At 43.7% G+C, this 20,796-nt stretch overlaps 1 protein-coding gene across 1 annotated transcript in view; it reads left to right on the top strand.

Annotated features, from left to right (window-relative positions):
• Positions 1 to 20,796, top strand: part of LOC122795987 (poly(A)-specific ribonuclease PNLDC1-like) — a 1,803,424-nt gene that overhangs the window by 110,774 nt on the left and 1,671,854 nt on the right. The window lies entirely within an intron of this gene.

Genomic DNA, 20,796 nt, shown 5'->3' on the forward strand with positions numbered 1-20,796 from the left:
TTCTGCATCAGCTTTGGCTCTGACATATTGGAGCTGTTCACCTTCAGCATTGAAAGCTTCTTGAAAAACTTCTCCAGATCCAAGCATACCAAGTCCTTTTCTGGTGAGAGGCACCTTCAGGCAGGGTAGCATCCACCTTTTATCCTTGTAGTCCTCGCTTGCTCGATTCCTCCCCTTCTCCTCCTGGTTCAAAGCTTTGCCAGCTTGGATCTGACATGTGGAGTCTCTTCCCGCAAAACCTCAAAGCTGTCCTCTGTGACCTCGTCTGTCCAGTCTTTGAAATTGTTGAGCAATATAAAACTGAACTGTCAGAATTGGAGCAGCTGATGTGTCCGTTTTTGCAGGTATAGATGCAATAAAGGCTTATCCCCTCCAGTCCAAGACGGACTCCAGGACCTCTGGCTCCATCTTTTAGATTTTCCTCCATCGACCTCTTCCGATTTGAGGTATTCAGGGCCATTTTGAGTTTCCATCCTGTAGATCAGATCTGGCGGTCTGGTGGTCTTCGGATCGGTCCTGTTCCTTGGTGGGTTTGACCCTGACTTGTTCAGGGCAGTTGGTACCTCAGAGCCATGGTGTCGAGGCTGGAGTTTCTGGGTAGGGGTCAGTGGTTCCTACTTTGGGATCATCAGTCTCTGAGATTTGGCCTTGGCTCAGTGCCAGTCTCAACATCGGGCCTGGGCGTGTAGCCCCTTAGGGTTTGGGGATTGTCTTCGTTACACTTGGGTTCTGGGACCATCAGATCTGAGAGGCCTGCTTCAGCCTCACACATTGTGGAGAGGATGTTCTCTCTTCTCCAGCCAGCACTACCTCACATTCCTCATCTGTTCTTGTGATCAGTCATTAGGCTGCTGCAGGACAGCCTTCAGGATCACTGAGAAGGCCCACCAGAAAAAGCCTCGGGCTGCCCACATGGTGGGATTAACCCATTCTTCTCCCTTCTCCAGCTTCATCTGAGTGGGAGATTTCAGGGAAGAGAAAGTGCAAGAGGAAGCACTTTGATTTTCTGGCAGAATCCCTCACAGAAGATACCAACCTCAATAAAGGATAGGGACCCCTTAAGTCCCCATGTGATGATGCCTTTTTTGGTAGTTTTATTGGGGCTGCTTCACTAGTGCGGAGGCTGGACCACTGATGCTGTGTGTCGAGACGAGTTAGGTTTTGTGGAAGCCTTTGATATAAGCCCATTCACAGCCCGGGTAGTACCCCCCTCAGATGCCTTCCTAGGTCTGGTATCACGGAGGGTGTGGAAGGAGCCCGATCCAGTAGAACCAATCCCTCAGAAACCAGACAGATTCCCCCTCCAGACCTCATTTCTGAAGAGATCTCCTCTATTCACTCCCTGAACAAGGAGACTCAGGCACTGTATCGATTTAGAGAAGCTATCCTGTGGCTCATCCACCTTTACTTTGAAGGCACTTAATTACCTATTGCACTTGATAAAGCTTCAATTAGATCTTTACTCAGAAATGTTAAGCACCCTCAAGACATAGCAGTCTCTGGATACCCAGAAGAAGCTGGAGACATTTGTCCACCTGGACTTCCATCACCAATGTTTCTAAGAGAATCATTTTGAATGCAGCTGATGGCATGTCCATAACAGCAGGTTCTGTTGCACTGAGGTGCCATGCCTAGATGTGGCTGTGCAACTTTGCGGATTGCTTTAGAGAGTCTTTCAGCAATCCCCCTTTTGACAGGTCTTCTTTGCTTGGACTCTAGGTTAATGACGTTGACAAGGAGTGAACAAGACTGAAAGATACTGTTTGCCATCAGAGTTTGCTTTTCCACTCCCCAGCAATCCTTCTCTAGGGAACAGAAAGGGGGCAAGCAACTTCTTCAGGAAGTAGCAGTACTCATTCCAGGATGCTTCTCTGAAAAATTCCTCTTGAGGGTGGGGAGGGGGGAATCGTGATGTACACCGCCCCAGGGAAAGAGGGAGTCCACAGAGTCAGGGCTTCCGTGGGGCTTTTTCTAACTGGTCTTCTCAGCGATCCTGAAGGGTTGCCAGACTGCTCACCTCTGGAGGCAGTGTTGGTGGTGTGTAGCTCTCCACTCCAAAGCTTGGAAGGCCATCACTGCAGACACCTGGGTGTAGAGTCGTATCCAGAGGTTATGCTATCACTTTTTTTATAGAATTACCAAAAGGTCTCTCAAAACACCTCCCAGGTGTTACACTCCATCATAGATGCTTCACAGTGGCAGAAATCAAGAGCTGCTTGCAAATTGAATCATCCAAGAGGTCCTATCAGACCAGATGGGATCTGGGGTCTGTTTCAGATTCTTTAGTACCAAAGAAGACAAAGGACTTCAGACCAATTTTGGACCTGAGCAAGCTGAACCAGTTCATCAAAAAAGGCCAAGTTCCATGTGGTCACGGTGCAGCCCATATTGCTTCATATGAGGAAGGATGAGTGGATGTGCTCGATAGACCTCAAGGATGCCTACCATCACATAAAGATTGTCATTCTTAGTGGTTCCTTCATGTCTGGCTACGAACCAATCACCATCAGTTCAGGGCTCTGTCATTTGATCTCACTACAGCCCCTTGGGTGTTTACCAAGTGCGTGGCAGTGTTCGCAGCCTGGCTGTGGCTGCAGGGATTTCAGGTCTTTCCGTACCTGGATGATTGTCTCCTCATCACCCCCCACAAAGGCATTGTTGATCTCTGCCAGAGATTCCTTGCTCCAACGGTGACAACCTAGGCATCCCTGTTAATTACCTCCAAATCGAGCTTTTAGCCTGTACAAGTCGTAGAGTTCATAGGGTATCATCTGGACAGGGACCTTCAGATTGCCAGGCTGTCAAGCGCCAGAGTTTTCAGTGTTTAATCTAAGGCCCTGTCAGTGCTTGCAGTTCCTAAACCTTCCGCTGACGCATTCTATGGCTTTTGGGTCCATGTGGCAGTGTTGATAGGAGTAGTCCCTCTAGCCAGTTATCACAAGGACCCTGCAATGGACAATGAGCACACAGTGGACTCTCCTTAAGCGTCCATTGGATTTCCCAGTACAGCTGATGAGAGCATGGCATGAGAAGATTTGGTTGTGGTTGTAGTCACTAGTACTACAAGGGAGACTATTTGTACTACTACCTCCTTCAGCCACGTTACCATGGATGCCTTCCTCATGGGGTGAGGGGGCATTTCAAAGGGAGGACTGTTCAGTCCAGTTCCTGGTCTTTCACAGAGGCTCACATTCACATCAACATTCTGGAAATGAGTAGTCCTCCTAGTATTGCAGGCTTTTCAGGACATCCTCCCCAAAGGTGTGATTGTGGTACAGGACGACGTCTGTCATCTGGTGCCTTAACAAATGGGCGGGACCATGTTCTTACCCTTTGTCAAGAAGCCATGAGAATTTGGCAAAGGGCGATCTCTCAGTGGTTTCTGGTGGCAACACATATATCTTGAGAAACTTCCAACATTTTGGTTGACAGCTTTAGCAGGAACATTGTATTGCCGCAAGAGTAGTCCCTAAATCCGGCAGTGAAGTCTCTGATTTTTCAGTGCTGGGGCACTTTGGTTCTCTGCTATCAAGGTTTAATTAGTGGCTAATTTGAACTTTCATATCAGTAGAGATAACATGTCCTTTGCTTTTCACAAGATTTCCAAGGCTTTTCTGAAAGGTTGCTTTTCTTCATCCTCTAGTACAGGATCTGGTACCTCTGTGGGATCAGCCCTTTGTTCTTTAAGTTCTAACTGGCCCCCTTTTTTGAAACTTCATCCTCCCTGGATTTGAGGCTATAGTCTTTGGCAAACTTTGATGTGAAGTTGTTCTATCTCGCCTTCATTCTTACTGGTTGGGTTCTTAACTGATCCTTTGTTCCGACTCTGACTTATACTAAAGCTCAAGGTCTTCCACTGGCTCGTGGCTGCATCCCTATCCCATCATGCTCTAGTAAAGCTGCTCAGATCTCGTTTGCCGCTAAACATATCTGGTGGTTCCTTTTTGGCTCTGGCAAAGTGACAAAACTTTTATTCATTGTTTGAAAAATTTCTTTTCCTTTATTGTAAATGTAGTGATTAGTGTTTTTAGTTTGAGAAAGTTAATTGCTGTGTTTTTTGCTTCAGGCCATCTTTTTATCGCTAGGTCTTTGTTCCTTCCCTATCCCAGTTTAAATTTCTATACTATAAGCCCATTTTTAATTAGAGGGTTTTCTGCTGCTGCTGTTAATATTTTTGAAGTTGATAAATAGTTTAATTGTACTGTTTAACTTAAATGGGCTGACTATTTTTTTTTTTTTTTTTTTTTTTTTGAGGGCTGCCACTGCCTGATGTTCTTCATCTCACATTGCTGCAGTCCTTACACTTGGGTAGTCCGCTGTCCTCGGTCGGCCCGAATATCAAAGTATTAGGCTGACGTCGGTCAAGGCGCTTAAGACTGACATCAGGACGTCCGGGTACAAATGCGCATGACCGACGTCATATCCTCAGTCTTTTTTGCCGCATGGTCCGATGCAGAAGCAGCGTTGCAAGTGCCGTTGCGTTCTGAAATTTTTCAATTGAGTTTCAGACCGAGTCAAAGTTGGCTAAGTACCCGTTGGGGAATATTTTAGTTTTTCTTGCCTCAGTGGTTTACCGGATGTCAGAAAAAGTGAATAACTGTATTTCTTGTGGGAAACAGATACCGCATAGAGATTATCATACTTTGTGTATTCCTTGTTTGGGGCCTGAGCACGACGTTGTTGGGTGTCGCTTTTGTGCTAGGTTCAATAAGCGCACTATTAAGCGAAGGTTAGATTGTGCCAGGTTGGTCTTTGGGAAGCGGTGCAATTATAAGATGCCGTCGGATGCTCCGACGCCCGCTTCTTCGAAGAAGCACAAAGACAAAGCAGCTAAACCCAGGCAAGAAGAGTCGTCTGTTCCGGACGCCGGTTCTTTAGAGGCGTCAGTGGAACCGGTGGTTCCGCCGGAGGCTTCTCTGGAGTCCCAGGGGGAGACTTTGTTATTGCAGGATGTGGCCTCTCAGGAGGCAGGTCAGGCTGAAGGGGCTTCTCAGGTTACTGTACTCCCCTCCCTTCCTAGGGTGGTTAGGCCCTCTCCTTCTGTTTCTAAGGCTTCTCCCAGAGGCAGGCCAGGTTTAGCTTCTGTTGGTGTCACTCCTAGTTCTACAGGATCTGTGCCCAAGAAGCACATGCTTAAAATGGCAGAAGATTTAATTACTTTGATTAGAGGTTCTTTGCCCCCTCCAGATAAGAGGCCTAGGGTGGAACCAGAGTTGGGGAGTTTTGAGCAGGCTTCAGATATTTCAGAGTCTTCGGCTGAAGACTTGCAGGAGTACTCTCCTTATTCTGATTCTGATGCAGATGATTCAACTCCTTCTGCTTCTCCTCCAGAGGATTTTTCTTTTCAGAGACTCTTCATTCCATGAGGGAACATTTTAAGTGGGAAGGTCAGGACTTCTCTGATTCCAGGAAAAGGCTTAGGGAATTTTTGCTTTTACCCCAGCATAGGCCTTTGGCTATACCACCTGTTCTGGATGTTGTGGAAGATGTGTTTGCAGAGGCTTCACTTAATCCTGATTCTTTGCCTCCTGCTCCTGTTAAACCGGATAGGTATTACAGGGTGCCTGAGGCTCATAAATATCTTTATAAGAGTCCTAGGGCGGACCCAGAAACTGTTAGTCAGGGACCTAAGGGTGTCAAGGCCTCTGTTGTAAAAAATCCGGTTCCTCCAGATAGAGGCCAGAGCTTTGGATAGATGGGGAAAGAAAGTCAATACTTCTTCCACCTTAGCTATGAGGGCTTTGAATTGCCAGTTTCACATGTTGAAATATCAAAACTATCTTCTTTCTCAATTGAAGTCAAAGGTAGATGCTCTGGCGGAAGGCATTGAATGTAAAGCATTACAAGATTTAGTACATGTTTCTGAACAGGTGGGTAAGCATTCTTTACAATGTGGTTTTGATGCTGTACAGGCCTCGTCTAGGGTGGCTGCCACTGGGTCAGTTCTTCGCAGGCACGCCTGGCTGAGGGATCAGAATTTATCTGAACATGTTAAGACAAGGATTTTGGATGCTCCTTTACAGTCTGATGTGTTGTTTGGTTCACCTGTGGAGTCAGTCTTGAAGAAAATGGAAGACAAGGCTAAGTCTATGCAGACTGTTAAAGATTTTTTGCAAGTTCAGCCTCCGAAGTTTAGTAGGAATTGGCCTGCTAAGGGGTGGACGTACCCTTCTTATGATTCACAGTCTAGGGGTAGATCTAGACGTGGTAGGGGCAGAGCTCCTTCAGACCTAGAACAGGGAGTTCTCCTGCACAATCTTCGGGTGAGGGCAGGGGCCAGTCCTTTCGTAAACAGGCCCAATGACCTACCTTTTCAGCTGCCAGATCCTTCTTGCCTGGCAGCACCTTTGGGAGGAAGGTTGGCACTCTTCAAGGAAAATTGGAGTTTGATTACCCAAGACAGATGGGTATTAGATATCATACACCAAGGTTACAGGTTTTATTTCCATACCTTGCCTCCTTTCAAAGGCATGCCGGACGTTCCTCCTCAGCAAAGACTAGAGGCTCACAAACAAATTTCTCTGCTGCTCCAAATAGGGGCCATACAACCGGTCCCTCTGCCAGAAGTGGGCCTAGGATTTTATTCTCGCCTGTTCCTAGTACCAAAGAAGGGGAACACGTGGAGACCAATTTTGGATTTATCTATCCTCAACACTTATCTGGACATTCCCAAGTTCAAAATGTTGACGTTACAACAGCTTTTACCTCTGCTGGGAAAAGATCACTGGATGGTGACTTTGGATCTCAAGGAGGCTTACCTTCATGTTCCTATCAGGCTAAGTTGCAGGAAGTATCTGCGTTTTCGAGCTGGGACATCTCATTATCAGTTCTCTGCATTGCCCTTTGGCTTATCTACTGCGCCCAGAGTGTTCACGAAGGTTCTGGTTCCAGTGATAGCTTTCTTCAGGCTAAGAGGAATACAGATCTATCCTTATTTGGACGATTGCCTGATTCTGGCCCAAGGAAAGGACGAACTTCTTCATCATTTACAATATGTGATAGCAGTGCTAAGATGCCTGGGGTGTTCTGTGAACGAAATAAAGTCCAGTCTAGTACCCTCTCAGGACATGTGCTTTCTGGGTGTGAGACTGAATACAGCATCCCAGATGGCCTTTTGACCCCGGACAAACAAAAGAATCTTTCTCTTTACTTCCATCAATTGTCTCATCAGTCCAGGCTGACTGCAAGGACAGTCCTTCAAGCCTTGGGGTTCATGGCATCTTGTATTCTGGTGCTTCCCAATGCCAAACTGCATATGAGGAAGCTGCAATGGTATCTCAAAACTGTATGGACACAGCACTGCCAAGATATGGACACTGTCATTCAGATAATACCTTGCATTCAAAAGGAATTTTTGTGGTGGGCTCAGGAATGTCACCTAAACAAGGGACTCTCTGTGACCCGGCCAGAGGCGAGTCAGATTCTAACGACAGATGCCTCAGACAAAGCTTGGGGAGCTCATCTAAATGGAAAGTGGGTACAAGACACGTGGCCTGCCAGACTTCAACATCTACATATCAACTTGAAGGAGATGTTAGCAGTCCAATTTGCATTGATAGCTTTCAAGGATTTACTCCTTCCTGGGCAGGTGTTGGTTCTAACAGACAACACAACTGTCATGTGGTACATCAACAAGCAAGGGGGAACACATTCTTATCCTCTATGCAGACAAGCAATGATTTTGTGGGAGACGGCTCTCAGTTTACATCTAAATCTTCAGGCAAGGTTTCTGCCGGGAGCACAGAACTCCTTAGCAGATGTGTTGAGCAGACAAATTATGGATCCCCACGAGTGGAAATTGGATCCTCATGTATTTCAGAAATTGACAGTGTTATGGGGAACTCCAGACATAGATCTGTTCGCTTCTCCACTAAACTACCAGTTGCCAAAGTTTTGCACAAAAAGGTTTCATCCCACAGCTTGGAAAGTGGATGCTCTCTCATTCAATTGGTGCAATCTTCATGTGTATGCCTTTCCACCTCTGCCTCTCCTCCCAAAGGTACTCCTGAAGGTCAGACAGGACAAGCCAAAGATGATTTTAATAGCTCCAGATTGGCCTCGACAGCACTGGTATCCATTACTGAGAAGTCTGGTACGGGAGCCTCCATGGCCTTTGCCTTCGATTCCACACCTGCTGTCTCAGGAGAACAGTCATCTACTCAATGTAAAACTTCACTCTCTTCACTTAACAGCCTGGCATATTCTGTTTTAAACCCTGGAGGGTCTCAACTTCCACAGCAGGTTTTGAATGTTATTTTGGAGGCCAGAAGGCCTAGTACAAGGAAAGTGTACGCAGATAAATGGAAGAGATTTTTATTTTGGAGTACAGCAAAGGAATTTGATGTTTCTAAGCCTAATTTAAGTGTGGCTCTTCAGTATCTTACTGAGTTACTGGACAAAGGTTTGTCCTTCTCTTCTATTAAGGTTCATGCTGCAGCAATTTCTGCTCACTATGACTGTGACCCACCATTGTTTTCTCATCCTTTGTTTAAGCAATTCCTTAGAGGGGCAAAGAATATAAGACCCCCACGTAGAGCTCCTACTCCTGCTTGGGATCTCAATTTTGTGTTGGAGAAACTCACTCTACAACCTTTTGAGCCTGCAGCTACTGCTGAGTTGAAATATTTATCATGGAAGACTGCTTTTTTGTTGGCCATTACCTCTGCGAGAAGGGTGTCGGAGTTACAGGCCCTTATGGCAGTTGAGCCTTTCTTAATTTTCCATAAGGATAGGGTGTCTTTGCGTACTAATCCTTCCTTTATGCCTAAAGTGGTTTCTAGTGTGGCTTTAAACCAAACTATTTATTTGCCTACTTTTTATGCAAACCCCCAAAATAAAGGGGAAAAGATTTTGCACACTTTGGATATACACAGGCAGTTGCGATATTATTTGAGCAGAACTAAAGGGTTCAGGCAGTCTCAGCAGTTATTTGTTTCATTTGCTTTGGGTTCTCAGGGCAAGCCTGTGTCAAAACAAACTATTTCTAAGTGGATTGGGTTTTGTATTGCTTTCTGTTATTCCCATCATGGTAAGGAGATTCCAGCTGGGATTAGGCCCCATTCCACTAGGGCTACTGCCACTTCTACAGCTTTTTTAAGGGGGGTGGCAACTAAAGATATTTTAGAGGCAGCTACTTGGAGTTCAGTGCATACTTTCTCTAAGCATTACCACCTTCCACTTTACTCTAAATCTAGGGCTGGTTTTGCCACTGCAATTTTACAGGGCATTTTGGCAGCTCCTACTGCTTTATAGTTTTGCCATCCTCCCTTACCTCTGCTTTGGGATTCTACCCAAGTGTAAGGACTGCAGCAATGTGAGATGAAGAACATAGTACAGATGTTCTTCATCTCACATTGCTGCAGTCCTTACACTTGGGTAGTCCGCTGTCCTCGGTCGGCCCGAATATCAAAGTATTAGGCTGACGTCGGTCAAGGCGCATAAGACTGACATCAGGACGTCAGGGTGCAAATGCGCATGACCGATGTCATATCCTCAGTCTTTTTTGCCGCATGGTCCGATGCAGGGGGGGGGGGCATTATCTGGGAAGGACAGTCCAAGGCACTTGGCAGGATCATGAGGCCCATTTGCACATTAATATCCTAAAGATGAGAGCAGTGCTTTTGGTGTTGCAAAGCACTACAAGACTCTCTCTTGCTGGGAACAATTGCAATACAGACAAACATGGTTGTCTGGTACATAAGGAGGGGCCAGATCCCTACCCCATTTGTCGAGAGGCCCTGAGAGTATGTCAGTGCGCAACCTCCTCCCAACGCTTTGATAGCAATGCACATCCTGGGAAGATCCATTGTGGTAGTAGACAAACTCAGCAGAGCAATTCTCATGCCTCATGAGTGGTCCTTAAAGCAAGAAGTAGCGGAAATGATCTTCCGCAAATGGGGCCAGCCTTGCTGTGCCCTTTTTGCCACATCCATGAATGCCAAATGCAGTAGCTGTTGTGCCCTGATTCCACCCCCTCCCCCCCCCAAGGGAGTCACCAAGGGATGCACTTGTACACGAGTGGCCCTTGGGTCTCCTTTGTGCCTTTCCTCTGGCCCTTGGGTCTCCTTTGTGCCTTTCCTCTGACACCCAAAGTTCTTCAGAAATCCATGTTATTGGGAAGCAAGCTGATTCTTATTGCCCCATACTGGCCTCATCAAATTTGGTTCACCTTCCTTTGGCCTCCTCTTCAGGAGGAACCATGGGTTTGGGACCTAGCTCCAACTCGTACATCCAGAATGCTTCACCCTTGTCTTCAAACCCTCAAATTGACCGCTTGGCTGCTCCGATTCCAAATATAGCCAAGGTTCCTGATCTTACTCCTTCTGTTAAACCTATCTTGATTTCTTCTCATAAGGCCGCAATGAGAAAATTATACTTGAGTAAATGGAAAAGGTTTTCTTCCTGGGCATTAAGTAATCACATTGATCCCTTTTCTGCTCTTATAAGTTCTATCCTTGAATTTCTAGCAAAGCTATTTAATGAGGGCGCAACTGCAGCTACCATCCATGTCCAGTTAACAGCAATATCTAATTTTCATACAACTGATTTAGCCCCAAATCTGATGTCTCACAGACTATGGAAAGCTTTCCTGAAGGGCACTAATTTAAGACCACCCATCAAGGTCTCTCTACCACTGTGGGACCTAAACTTTGTTTTGTCCTGTTTGACCCCCCCCCCCCCCCCGTTTTGAACCTGCAACTTCGTGTGATCTAAAGTTCTTGACATGGAAAACAAGTATTTTGATTTGCCATCACTTCTGCTAGAAGGGTTTCAGAGCTGCAAGCATAATCGATAAAGCCCCCCTACATGCTTTTACAGACAGAGTATCCCTTCAAACAAACCCATCCTTTTTACCAAGAGTATGCCGAGAGTCTAATTTAAATCGGTCCATAGAATTTCCAGTTTTTTTTTTCCTCAGCTGTGGCAACAAGGCAGAATATATGCTTCACCAACTGGATGTACATAGACAATTATGTTTCTGCTTACATATGGCAAAGGACTTCAGAAAATCTTATCAATTATTTGATTCGTTTTAAGAAGTAAAGAAAGGTGCTCCTGTATTTAAAGTCACACTTTCAAAATGGCTTTCAGATTGCATTACTTTTATATAGAAATCTAACAACAAAGTTCTTCTGTATAAAGTCGAGGGTCGTTCTACGAGAGTCATGGCAACCTCTTCTGTTTTTCATCTAGGCTACCACTTGATACCATTTGTGCTGCCGCAACTTGAGCAAGGCCTCATACCTTTATCGCTGATTACAAAGTAGATTTGGCCTCCAGGGATAGGGCCTCCTTTGGGTCCACTGTTCCGAAGAATATACTCCTGTGAGCCACCCAGGAAACGTGGTGCTAGGGATGCTGTCCAAATCAGTAGAAATGAAGGCGAGATAGGACAGCTTCACATGAAGTTATGTACTCACCATAACATTCCATGTGAGTTGTCCATCTCGCCTTCATTCTTACATCCCACTATCCTTCCCCCAACCTGTGATTCCTGGAGGACCAAGAGGTTCTTTAATTTGGCATTTGGCAAATGTGTTCTCTGACCTTCTTCTGTGTCTTTACAGAATGTTATAATAATACTTTAGGTAACTGCAGTTATCAGCAAACAAGTTCTGGGGAGCTTTACTAGAGCATGATGGGATAGGAATACAGCCATGAGCCAGTGAAAGACCTCGAGCTTTAGTATACGGCCGAGTCGGAACAGAGGATCAATTCTGAACCCAACCATTAAGAATGAAGGCGAGATGGACAACTCCCATGGAACATTATGGTGAGTACATACCTTCTTTTTTGTGGTGGCAATTACCTCAGCCAAAAGTTCCAGAATTGCAAGCGCTTTATTTTTCCCCATCCTTGCTTAATTTTCCGTAAGGATAAGGTTTTTCTTCGTAGAAATTCTTCCTTTTTACCTAAGTTTGGCTTCTGAGAATAACCTTCACAACTCCATTCGTCTTCCCTGTGTTCTTTCCCAATTTTTCCAAAAAGGCGAATATCTTTTTGCATTGTTTGGATGTGCATAGGCAACAACGATTTTATCGTGACTGTACCATATCTTTCAGAAAACTTAGCCAGTTGTTTCTCCTCCTCAAAATCCAGGCTGGGCTTACCTGTGTCTAAAGTAATTTTATCCAGTTGTCTGTCAGACTGTGTTTTGCTTGCATATTCTCTGAAAGGCAGGACTTCCCCAAAAGCCTAAAGGTCATTCAGTTGGGCTGTAACTACTACCGTTTTCCTTTTTGAGATCCCCCATAGATGCTATATGCGCTGCTGCAACTTGATTGGGTCATCAGACCTTTGTGTTGCATTATAATCTGGACAGTCAATTCAGATCAAGGCTTCTTTTGGTTCTACTGTCTTGTGGAATATCCTCCCTCTGTTCATCACGAGGAATTGTCATGGCTGTGGACTTTCTCCCTCAGTTGGAATCCCGACACAGCAGACAACATTGAATACGAAAGTTATGTACTCACCATAACAATAAATCTGTGCTGTCCGTTTCCATCTGGTTCAACCTTTATGCACTCCTGTCCCTGAATTTCTAGTTGATTTGGCAAGTCTTCCCTCTGTGATGACTGGACAGTAGGGGTTCATGCATTCTGCTTGCTTAGTTTCTCATTTCCCCTGGGTGTTTTTCTTGTAATGGGAGGGAATGAGGACTACTTGGATATGTTCTAATTTTTGTTTTCCTCATGGGGGCTAACTCAGTCTGGAGAGTTGTGGGTAAGGGAAGTGGCGCCAAGTCGACCTAAAGGCTTTAGAATTGGTTGTCTCGGATCTGAGGTCATACAGATAGAATCAGACGGAGACAACCTGCATATTTATGATGTGTACATAACTTTTCTCTTGCTCAAGGTTTCTCTCTTTGAAGAGAACATGGATGTCTTTACTTCTTCACTGTGATCAGCTAGCTACAGCAATGTAATGGTTCGTGTCCAGAGTGCCATCTATGGTGCCAGCACAGGCTCCCCTTCGTCTCTGGATACTTGTTACAGGATGGGGAAGGTATACCATCTGCACAGCTTTTTTTTTTTTTCATGCTTCAGCAACCTACTCTTTGATGTCTGCCCCTTTAGTGTCTTGATAACATGAGTGAGTCTCCCTGACATTTGAATAGCAGGTGTTTGCCTCCTTGACTGTGGAATACTAGCACTTGTTCACTAGTGCTTGCTTTCCAGATATTGCTTCAGCAGACAAGGATATATCCAGTGCTCTGCAGACGGGCCTCTCAGACGCAAGTATATCATAGTATGACATTCACACCCTGCGTTTCTTGCATTGGGACCGTTGGTATAGCACATATGGGAACATGTGCTTAAATATTGGTGCTGTTCATTCAGAATCCTGGTTTGCAGAACTCTCACCCCCCTTGGTCTACATCTTCATTAGTTTTTTTTCTTATCTGCTCTAGCCTAATGGGCATCTTGGAAGAGGGCACCAGCTTACTGTATGTTGGGATTCTAAAGTGTAAGACATTAGAAGGTCATGGACAAAAATAGATTGAGCTCCCTGTTTTACTTGACACTGTAGCACATGACATGGAGAAGGAGATTGGTGGTGGCGCACCTTCATGCCCTCCAGAAAATGATTCTGCTCTGTTTCAGATCCTGTGGCTTGTAGAAGAGAAAGGAGTTTGTCCATTAGAATCAATTTCTTTGTGATAAGGGGGCTGTAAAAGCTTAGAGTGGCAGAAGGACAGTTTTCTTAATGTGTTCCTCCCTTAACACACACATTGAAAGACATGCCCTTAATCTGTTGGAGCACTCTGAATTGGTGGCTGCAATACTGAGGTGGACAGATAGAATGCTATATATCCCCCAAGGAATTTAGTTTGAGAGATGTCACACAGCCATTTTGCAGCAACTTTTAAGGGGTTCAGAGCTTAAGACCCATTTTGGAAGCTTGCATGTTTGTCTGATTGATCTGAACTACTTGACAACATTTTGTACTTTTAGGGTGATGCACTGGATAAAATAGAAATATAGCATGCAGAGGAGTGCATATTTGAAAACCCTTTACGGGATACTCTGAAAGCTCAAATCTCTGTAGCTAACTTGGTAAGCAGCCTCAATTTCTGGGCAGCTTAAGTCAGTGACAGGGTTACAGGCTCTGACATTGATGTTCATTGACACCCTGGCTCTGCCTAATCCTTCCTTTATATCCTTTAGACGGACTTTTAAGAACCCCTTGTTACTTGGGGTAGATATGAGATGACACAGCACTAAAAGCATAAAGGACCATTCCCTTATGGTTGCAGGTACAAATTTGTCGCCAGCCACCACAGAGCAGTTGTAGCTTGATGCAGGGAAGTTAGCAGATGCCTTTTTTGCCCCATAACCCTGCAGCATCAACCGCAGGAGTATGCAAAACCTTAGGACCACCATACATTAAGGATATAGCAAGAATTTTAGGCCATAAGCAAGGGTCTGACTTGACATAACTGTGACTCTGCTTGACCATATGGAGGTGGTTAGGAAATAGGTGCTTCCTCCACACTTTCAGTAGTTGTCTGTCATGCAAGAGGAATGTAGAGGGGGCATAATCAGCCAAGGATGTAGTTTGACTTTTTTGTTTGTTTTATACAAACCTCTTTATTAAATTGTCACATGTTTAAGAAATGCCATGAGTAAAAATATCGTGATAGAAAAGAAAACACAGTAGAATAATTTTTAACATGAGCTTCTGTTCTAGACTCAGCTGGTCTTTTACTTAACACTTCCCTAGCATTTTTTTTTTTGTTATCACTCCCTGATGGGGAAGGCAGTCTCTACCTTGTAGTTAAACTTCTCCTTAGCTTTATCTCACTCAGTTGCCTTTCCCTCCCCTAGTTATTTTGCTCCCAAAACCTTGGCTCCTTTGCTAATTTCCTCCAGTAAATTCCAGCCCCTTATTGCCTGTTTTCTATTCCCCTAATTGTTTCCATCCCTATTGGTAATTTTTTTTTCTCCATACCAGTATTGGCTTAGTTATTGGAGTACATTATTTTACTTTATGGATGCAGTATTCTGTGTGATTGTTGCTAGACTCCTTAAGGACCTGCATCAAAATCTTAATGTCTCCTTATTTCTCAACCCCCCCCCCCCCTTTGTTCATCATAATCTAAATTACACTTTGGTTTATAACCTTCTGCTTGTGTTCTGCATATTAGTCTTATCTGTGTAGCTCTAAAATCTCCCTTCAAATATGGTAACTTTGTTCCGTGGGGAGAATTCTCTTCTTCCACTTGGTTGTTGATCTCTTCTCCTCCCAAATTCCTTAAACTCGTTATCATCCACCGCTTTTTCTCTAGTTGATAAAAATATGCCTTGCCTGTATATAAAACTTAAGGGAACAAAATATATCTTCATTGCTTGCATCATACTATCTATATCAATAATCAGGAACTTCCAGCATCTCAGTTTTTGTATCTTTTTGTGTAGACTCTTCCCACAAATTTTTAACTCTTACAGCTAAATACTTCATCTTATGTTTCCATATGTATATTTCTGAACCTGATCATGAGGGCATCCTTAGTTTATTGCTGTAGTCTTTGTGTTCTCTTCATTTATTTGTATCTTTTGATCACTGCTGCAGTAGCAGCTTAAATGGGTTATATCCTTAAAAGGATATAATGGCCAGCCAAATTCCAAAGCTTTGGGGTACCTTCCATGTGCCCAAATTGTCAAGCACCTCGGGCTGAGGTGATTAAAAGACTAGCTTGGGTGTGAAGCCTTTCAGAGCTTTACTGTTGCCAAAGAATATGCTCCTCTGAGGCTTTTGAAGATCGATGGTTGGCTTTTGCTTTACTGTGCTGGGCAGGGTAAGTTCCCTTTGGGGGAAAAACTTCCAGTTTCTTAAATTTATTTGTTTTATTAATTTCCTCTTCAGGGAAAGCTATCTTAAATCTATGAGTGTTGTCATTTAAAGGACTGTTTTGAGATGGCAACATGCTTTTAAACTGAGCGCTCATTTTTTTCCTGTAATTTTAAAGTAGTGTTGGCTAACTGCAAACATATTTTCTGTGGGGAAATTGTTTATTTTTCCTTGATTGGGTTGTAGTGTGTGAAAATGCTTTTTACTGTTTTTTTTTACTTTTGTTATATAAAGAAGTAACTTTTGTGGATTGGTAGTTCTACTGGCATGTGCTGCTTGTCTTCTCCTGGGGAAAGGGGCACCATTTTCAGCTTGAACATGGAACTGGCTACCAGTCCCACTGTCACTCCTTCTTCCAGCCACAAAAAGAAAAAGTTAAGCAAACAGCCTTTGTCAACATAGCAGGCTAGCCATTACCTCAACTGCAATAGGGTGACTCTGCTGTGGCCATTTTTTGTACCTCAGACCGTTCATCCTTTACCCTGGATCCCTCTGGTGTAGTACCTAAAGCCACTGTGAACCGCGAGTCAGCCATGTTTTCTGCATCTGAGTCCCCTTAATGGGCAAGGGAGACCCACTTTTGTTGGTTCTGGGAGAGGGAACAGGTAAAGTTTCCCTGTTCTGCTAGAATGTTGTACCAATCCTTGGAGAACAGCTGACCCAATTTTTCTTGTCAAAAAGAAATGGAGAACTAAGCATGTATCTACTCCTCCTCAAATTTATGTGGAAAAGGTTTGTTCACTGGGTTTGGCTCTGGGTTTAATTCAAGCTATTAATCCTCATTCTTTTACTAGAAACTATTTTACAAGAAGGGATTCTTATTTTCCTGAAGAGTTAAGATTCTGAATCTGAACAGGAATATGCAGAGACAGGTTTAGAGATTTTTTCCTCAGATTTCTGATTCAGACTGAGGGGAGTTTTTTTGAATCTTCGTGTGGGGGCCTCTTTTCCTCTGGGGTTATTGCTACAATGTGCTGGTGTTTTCAATGGGAGAACACGGAGGTCTATCACTCCCTCAGAAAATACTACGAGTTATTACAGAATGATATTCCAGAAACTAAACCCATCCCTCTTGTTCTGTCAGTTGTATGTGCTACTGCCTTGCAGTTCTCCTGTTAGTCAGATGCCTCTAAAAAGCAGATGGGATGTATAAAATTCCTCAGACTTTTACATTTTTATACATATTCCCAAATCTGACCCAGCAGCTACAGTCTTAATGATCCCTGTGCTAATACGCACTTAGTTAATTCCCATCCTACTCTTTCTGATAAGGATGGGAAAGTATGGGGGGGTGTACATCTGCAACTTTGGTTTTCAGATTTTTTTAATTGTCAGGTTCTGATGTTAAAGTGTGTTCTGTCAAATTGTGAACATATGAGGAATGTTTTATTTGTACTTTCTTCTTCTGTGGAAAAATCTGCTTTAAATAACTTTTTTTTTTTTTTCTTTTGCACATGTCACTATTTCTTGTTTTCAGTGTTGTGCATGACTCTTGATACTTTTTCCAGGGCTGTGGCCACTAGTACTGTTCAAAGGGGGTTTGCATGGCTGCATTCTCAGAACCTTCAAGATGATATTAAAAATGAAATTTTAAGCTCTCCCTTTGGTAGAGATTTAGTGTTTGGCTCCCCCTGCTGCAGAGGTGACCAAAGCGTGTGGTGAAGAGGGCAAGATGATTCAGGGGATCTGTAAGATTTTTTCAAATCTCCTTTTCCAGATTGTTCAAGGGATTTATTTCCTTTCTCCTCTTCCATTTTTTTCTTTCAGCAGAAAACCGAGTAAGCAGTCTCAACAGAATTCAGGTTAACAGATGTTCAAGAAGAAACTGCAAGGGAGTTCCAAAAAGAAGTCTGTAACTTACCAAAACCAAAGACAAGTCTAGTATGTCTAAATGACTATTCATGAGACCTTGTGACCTACTCTCATGGTGGTCCCCTTTTTCTTCCAGAAAGTCTTAATCGCAGTTTTTCTCTCTGGCAACAGATTTTCAGACATATGGGTTTGAATATCGGTCATCATTGTTACATATGGCGGTGGGAGGAAATCCCTACTTTCCAGGGGCTCATTCTTCATTCTCCAGATCAGAGACTTTTGTTTCTACCTGTTCTTCATAACATGCTGTCTCGAGGATTGTCCTTCCCAAGTGGAGAAGAGTTTTTAGTCAAGGATTTTCATATTGCCAAAGAAAGAAAATGCTTGTAGACCAGTTTTGGATCTTTTTACTTTTTGTAAACCTATTTGTGAGGATGCTCCAATTCAAAATTGTCACTTCACAACCTGTTACATCTTGTTCCTCTTTCTTAAAAATGGACTTATAAGATGATTATCACATTCTTGTTCATCCAGACTTCAGACGCTTTTTAAGGTTTTGTATGTCTGGATTGCATTCAGTTCTCCATCTTGCCCTTTGGGCTATCCTCTGCAGCAAGAGTGTCCACAAAGTGTCAAGCTCCAGTTATAGCTCATTGAAGGCTACAGAGTAGCCACATTTTTCCATTTTTAGACAAATTGCTTCCCTTTACAGAGTCTTTTTCAAAAGTGTCTGGCATCTCCCTCTCTCTCTCTATCTTAGGTGAGATATGTCTTACACAAGCTGGGATTCCAAGAGAACATTCAGAAGTCTCTCTACTCCCTCACACAGGATTGTGTTCTTGGGATGTTAAGTAGACACCTCTGTTCAAAGAGCTTTTTCTTCCAAAGGAAAAAATCCTTTTGATCTGTTTCTAAGGTTTTCCACTCAGACTTCAGTCACTGTGTGGGAAATCTTCAGGATTTTGGGTCTCAAGACATCTGCATTTCACATGATACCCCTGGGAAGACTGCATGAAAAAAGATAGTGCTGTCTGTAATCTCTTTGGTCCCAGCATCAACACCCTTTATATTTTCAAATCCCTGCGGGGGGTTGTTAGAAAAGAAATCTTTTGGTGGAGAGAAGATATCCTTAAATCCAGGTTTCTCCTTCTTTCCTGCATCACAGCAGTCAGTTGCCTTAGGCGCTTTGGACTTTCTTGGGGATCAGTTTCAAAAAGGATAAAAGTACAGGGGTGTGGGGCACCAAGGACAAATGCAGAAACACAGATATCTAGGAGATGCTTCCCTGATCAAAGCACTCCACTCCCTGAACCATCTTTGATCCTCAGGACCTCTTCAAGTGGTTTCAGACAATACCACAGTCATGCGGTACATTAGCAAGCAAGGAAGAACCAGGTCATACCCCCCTTTGCAGACTTACCATGTTTGGGATGTAGCTTCACAGCACATTCTCACTCTACAGACATCCTTCATTCTGTCAGAGCAAAATTGTGTAGCAGACAAATTGAGCAGGACCAGAGCACAGTCCCTTGTGAATCAAAACTAGATCTTGGGATCTTCCAACATTTGAGCCATCTGAGGAGAGTTCTTCAAGTAGACATTTTTGCCACTTCTTTGAATAATCAACCGGAACAATTCTCTTCCAGACTTGTATGCAAAAAGACCTTAAAGATGAGAGCCTTTTCTTTCCGTTGGATAGGAAAAAGGCCTGGAAGACAGGAGCCATTTCTTTTCTTGGATAGGAATGTTTCTGTATGCTTTTCCACCAATATCCTGAGTAAGTCTGAAGATTCAGAAGGAATCCCCCAGGATCTTTGTGGTGACTCCCTTCTGGCCTAGGCAACTGTGCTTCTCCCCTCTTTCAGAAATGGCCAGGGGCAATTACCACACGCTTCCTCACAGACTGGATCTACTCATACAAGAACAGGGGTGCTTGATACATCCGGGCATCAGTCATTTTCAGTTGACTGCCTGGATGATAAGGTGCTAATTCTGTTTAGGCACATGTTTACTGAGATGTGCATCAGGTACTAATGGAGGCAAGAAAGACTGCTACTGGAAAATCACCAGGAAATTAAGACAGCAAACGGCCTCCAGAAGAATGTAAAGTAAACTCCAATGGTGTCAAACACGTACTTTAATATATTTGTACCAGCTAATCTGGCTGACTTGAGGTTCTTAACATGGAAGACACTTTTTTTTACTTATGTCTCTGACCTGTACAAGAATATCCGAGTTGCAAGCTCTAATGGTAAGTCAGCCCCATCTTATTTTCCATAGGGATTGGGTTTAAGAACAAATTCTCCTTTTATGCCTGTAGTGGTATCCAAATTTACTTTAAGCCAAACAGTACATTTCCCTGTTTTCTTTACTGAATCTGCAGATGAGGCAGAAAGGATACTCCATACCTTGGAAGTTCACAGACAACTTGGGTACTATCTTGACAGAACTGTATCTTTCAGATCTTTGGATTAATTGCTTATTTCTTGTAAAGGTAAGAAGGGACAGCCTTTGTCAAAACAGACTATTTCCAGATGGTCGTCTAAGGCTATTACTTTTTATTGTACTCACCGTAACAAATCTATTCCAGAAAGGGTCATGGCCCTCTGGCTTCATTTGTGGCTTTTTGGAAAGGGTTGGATTCTAGAAATATTCTAGAAGCTGCTACTTTGTCCTCTTTACATACTTTTACAAAACACTTTAAGCTTGATTCTTTCTGTGTGTCCAGATCATGTTTTGCTAATACCAATCTCCAGGGACTCCTGGACTTCTCTCTTTCCACCTCCCAAATGTTGTAAGCTAGGATATCTACTCATATAGCCAAGTTTACTGCAGCAGTGATCAGTATGATGAACGTGGTACGGATTTGTAAGTTGAACTTTGCCATATATGTTCGAATTATCACTTTTGCAGTAGTTTATCCTCATCCCCCCCTTGTTTTTTGGGTGTGTTTTTTATGCCAGGGTGAGGATGTTTATGCTTTACTAGCACAGTTCTTTCAGCCTTCTCCTCTCTGCTGCCAGGAAAACTCTGAAGGGCTGTGCACCCATACTTATTTTAGTCAGCTCCGGTTGAGCTGCTTGACAGTTTTAGGGCATGGAAGATGGCCTTAACCTTTGGAACGTGGCTGGC

The sequence above is a fragment of the Protopterus annectens genome, chromosome 2.part2 (assembly GCF_019279795.1).
Source record: "Protopterus annectens isolate FY-2018-M chromosome 2.part2, PAN1.0, whole genome shotgun sequence".
NCBI lineage: Eukaryota > Metazoa > Chordata > Ceratodontiformes > Protopteridae > Protopterus > Protopterus annectens.